The sequence below is a fragment of the Crocodylus porosus genome, unplaced genomic scaffold (assembly GCF_001723895.1).
Source record: "Crocodylus porosus isolate Cpor-Errol unplaced genomic scaffold, CroPor_comp1, whole genome shotgun sequence".
NCBI classification, from domain to species: Eukaryota; Metazoa; Chordata; order Crocodylia; family Crocodylidae; genus Crocodylus; species Crocodylus porosus.
Window position 1 is genome coordinate 70,778,525 of NW_017728949.1, and position 3,870 is coordinate 70,782,394.

A 3,870-nucleotide genomic window follows, 5' to 3' on the forward strand; every position below is an offset into this window, starting at 1 on the left:
TTTTTAATAGATGACACCCATGCTCATAACAGGTATCCATGTTAATAAGTATAAAGAACATGATTTTACCCTCTGTGTTATTGAAATTCATCCCAGTTCCATTGCTTCAGCCTTCAAAGTAGTCATCAATATACAGACAGTCCTTGACTTATGACTTTTCGAGTTACAACAAATGGCACTTACGATCTTTATACATTTACACCCTGTTTTGAGGTTCTGACATGAGTTTCGACTTTACGACGCTCGACACAGCTGCCTCCAGCTGGTAAGTCCCTTGTGGTTGGGGGCAGGTGGGATGGAAAGGGTATGGGGGGGGCAGATCAATGCCCCCCCAGCGAGGGAGGGATTGGAACTGGGACGGGTTGGTGCAAGCACCCCCCAGCCGGGGCAAAGGGCGCAGGGAGGGGGTGGGACAGCTCCTGCTGCTGCATGCTGCCAGTCCAGGAGCTGCTCATCTTCTGGCTTGTCCAGTGGCTCTCACCATATCTCCCACCACCAGTCCAGGAGGGCATGGTGGGGGGCATGTGCGCCCAGATTGGGGTGGGGTGGGCAGGGCAGGGCCGGGGCTGCATTGGGCTGTGCTGTAGGTGGGCAGTGGGGGCTATGGCAAATTTTAGGGTGGCTACAGCACCCTCATAGCCCCCACTCTGTCGCCTGTCCTGCCCCAATCTGGGGGCACATGCCCCCCGCCATGGCCTCCTGGACTAGAGGTGGGAGAAGCAGTGAGAGCTGCTGAACGAGCTGCCAGATGAGCAGCTCCTGGACTGGCAGCACGCAGTGGCAGGATCTGCCCTATCGCCTCCCCATGTCCCCCGCCCTGGCTGGGCAGTGCTTGCCCCAGCCTCTGTCCCAGCCCCAGCCCTAGCCCCAATCCCTCCCTCACTGCAGGGGCATTGATCTGCCCTCCCACGCCGCTTTCCTCTCCCCTCCCCCACCACAACAGACTTACCAGATGGACACAGCTTTTTTGAGCATCATAAAGGAACCAATCCTCCTTTTATAACCTTGTTCCTATGGGAAAATTGATTCTGACTTGTGATGTTCCAGCTTAAGATGCAGTTTTCAGGAACCAATTGCGTTGTAAGGCTGAGGAGTGCCCGTATTCTAATTTACCTCTCTATAGCTGCCTCCCAAAGTTGTGTTATCAGCAGATTTCACTAATAAGCTTCTGTTGTTTTTTAAGGTCAATAATGAAAATATTAAATAAGATGAGTCCCAAGGCCAATCCTTGAAGCATTTTTCTAGTAAGCTCCCTTAGTTCTGATGCTTCCCATTTCTACATGGCCTTTATTATCTCCTTATTCACTTTACAGGTCTTGTACTAATCTCAGACTTTCCATAGAAAATATTATACTGAAGTAGAGAGAGAACTAGATAAATTTGATCTATTGCATTTCTCTTGTCTAAAAAACAGTGAGTTTTTTTCAGTGAAAGATAGATCATGATAGAATAACCTACCTTTGCTAAATCAATTTCAGCCCATCTTCCGTTACTTTTAGGTCTGTAATTATTCTTCCCTTCAGTTTTTTTTCTAAACTCTTGTATGCTGCTGAAGGTAGATTAACAGACTTGTAGGGTGCCTATAGACATGTGGGGAGGCTCCTAGTGCATCATATTTGGCTCAATTAATTGTGTCTGTTGGGACATGCTAATTAGTGTGCCTTCAGCGGCCTCTGCATCCCATGTATTAGTGTTTTCCAAGCTTTAGTAAAAGCACCCTCACCACCGTTTTGAAGCGTGGGGATGCTGATATATAAGACGTTGTGGGCACTTTAATTAGAGCAGCTCTTGGATCTGTTCTAATTATAGTACCTCTCCCAGCCTCCAAAACGTGTGTAAAAATGTCCACGCTTTCCTGAATTATTATAGATATACCTAAATCACAGTGGAAGTGTGCAGTTGACCTTGCTCTTTCCACTGCATGCCAACCTCTCTGCCCCCAGCCGTGGATTGGTGGAGGGGCCCACCAGCCTGACTGCTCACTATTGATTGTGTGGGAGGCAAAACCCACAGTTTTAAATATGCTGTGGTTTTTGCAACCTGGCTGATTAGCAGCAAGTGGCAGGGCCTTTGGGGCCCCTCAGTGAGTCACCTGTGGGTGGCAAAAACTGCAACGTATTTAAAACTGCAGTTTTGGCCTCCCAGCCAATCAAGTAGCAAGCAGCAAGTGGGGAGGCCCACAGAACCACTCTGCTAATCAGTTATGGGGGTGGTGAGGAAAAGAGCAAGATTAAAGGACCCGCGGTGTAGCACACTTCTGCTGCAACTTGTGTAGGTCCCTAACTATAGGTGACTTGCTATTATCCAATCACATACTACCACTCTTAATTTGAGAGATGAATCAAAAAGCCATTGAGAGAAGGGTTTTTGTGGATATCTTTTATTGAACCAACTTCATAACTGGGATAGACTCAGACAAACTTAAATGAGTACAATCTTGTTACTGGGCTTGCAGTTTATCTTGCTTGTTCTCCCAGAATTCTTAAATTAAGATTATCTGGTCCTGTCAACCTGAGAACATGCTCTTCCAGCCCTCCAACTCTTTGGGTTTTGTTTCCATTTTAAATGTAGTAATTTCCACTTCTATATTTTGAATCCTGCTATCTGAGTTGCCTTTTTCTTCATGTTTTACATCATCAATATCATCATTCTTATGAAAACTGAGTCAAGAAATCATTTAGCTTTCACACAACGCAAGAGATTGTCTTTAATTTGTACTCATCTCCACTACGTGGCAGTGCTTTTTTCCTGCTGCCATTTTAGCTTTATGACTAAATCTTTTTCTTTACTTCTTCCAGATTCTTAACTATTTTTTGGAAGGTCTAACAGCTTGACTTGCAAGTGTCACTTTATCCCTATGCTCATTGATGTTTAGCACATAGCTTTCTTTGCTGTTCAGGTTCTTTAGACTCTTTGCCTCTTCCTAATATCATTTGTAAAAGATCTGAAATTCTACCTTAAAAGACTTTCATATTTTGGGGATGCAAATTCTGTATAGCTTTTGCATTTCTGACTTAAAGAAATTCCATTCAAGCCCTTGAACTATTCATTTCACTGTCTGGCATGGCTGCCTGGCATGGCTGCTGGCAGCTGGGAATAGGGGCACCCCTACCTGTGGGGTGTGCTCCCTAGTGGAGTCTTTGGAGGGCCAGGTGCAGGAGCCTGAGGAGGAGGTACACCAGTTACACACCATCACGGCCCATGAAGACTTCATCAATGGCTACTGCCAAGGCCGTCCTCCAGAAGAAGGAAGAAGAGATGGAGACCGAGATGGTGGCCAGCAAGGAGTCTATCCACAAAGACCCACCTGGAACTACCTGGAAGACTGTCACCACATGCTCCAGGAAATGCAGGACCATTGCTGCTCCTCCCCTGGCCCTGCACAATGGGTACGCTCCCCTCTCTGTGTAAGAGGAGGCTCTGATGGTGATACAGGAGGAGGATGAAGGTAAGCACTGTGCTGCCATCCCCAGGAGGAGGCACAAAGTGGTGGTGGTGGTGGACCCATCTGTCATCTGGGCCCCCTAGCCCATGAGGTCTGATGCCTGCCTGGGGCCCGCATCCAAGATGTTGCAGAGAGGATCTCCATGCTCTTCCAGCCCTCCAACTACTACCCCACTACTACCCCATGCTCCTTATGCATGTGGGAACAAATGACAAGGCCAAGAGTAGTTCACACTGGGTCATGAGTGACTAAAGGGCTCTGGGGGCTGAACTCAAAGGGTCAGGGGATCAGGTAATCTTTTCCTCAGTGCTCCCTGTTGCAGGCCACAGTTCTAGGAGGGAAGGATGCATTGAGGAAGTGAACTGATGTCTCTAATGATGGTGCTACTGAGCAGGCTTCAGTCTCCTTGACCGCAGCACGCATTT